Source organism: Malurus melanocephalus, unplaced genomic scaffold (assembly GCF_030028575.1).
Source record: "Malurus melanocephalus ecotype Western Australia unplaced genomic scaffold, MMel_1.1 scaffold_961, whole genome shotgun sequence".
NCBI lineage: Eukaryota > Metazoa > Chordata > Aves > Passeriformes > Maluridae > Malurus > Malurus melanocephalus.
The window spans coordinates 91071-91903 of record NW_026624193.1 but is presented as its reverse complement, the minus strand read 5'-3'; positions in this window follow the sequence as shown (position 1 = coordinate 91903).

Sequence of the window (833 nt, the reverse complement as noted above, 5' to 3'; positions counted from 1 at the left end):
GAAGGGAGGGAGGGAGGGCACCCTCAGCAGCTTTGCAGGTGACACCAAGCTGAGTGGAGCAGGTCCCCCCCTGAGCGATCTGGACAGAATCAAGTGGTGGCCCATGGGAACCTCATTAAGTTTGACAAAACCAAGTGCRGATGCTGCACCTGGTGGAACCTCTGTAATCAACCCGGACTGGGAAGGAGCAGATGGAGCAGCCCTGGGAGAAGGACTTGCGGGTGCTGGTGGGTGGGGGCTGGACACGACCCAACCCAGAACCCCCCTGTCCTGGCCTCATCCCATAGYGTGGGCAGCGGGGGAGGAGGGGATTCTCACAGATTGTGTTGTGAGGGAGATCAGGTGTGCTAACTGCCTTCTATCTAGAGAGCAGCAACTGTATTCTCCCCTATAGTTTCATATTGTTATCTTTTTACCCTCAGCCATCTTCCCACAAAATACTTCAAGAAATTACAGAGGACAAAACGGAAACTTAAATTTCTTGAGGTATTTAATCAGTCAGACGYCTTTATGAAATTGATGTAAATAAACATACGTAAAAAGGTGAATGTAGGTGAACTAGCAGAGCACTGATATTTTACAGCAAGGATCACAACATTTAAAATATTCATTTAGGGTGGGAAGAAGGGCACGACAGGCTGAGAGAGTTATGGTTGATCAGCCTGGAGAACAGAACACTCCCAGGAGACTTTGGTGCCCCTTCCAGTACTTAATGGGGGCTTACAAGGGGGCTGGAGAGGTACTTTGGACAAGAGCATGTAGTGATAGGACACAGGGAAAATGGCCTTAAACTGCAGAAGGGCGGGTTTAAATTAAGCTTTAGGACGGAATTG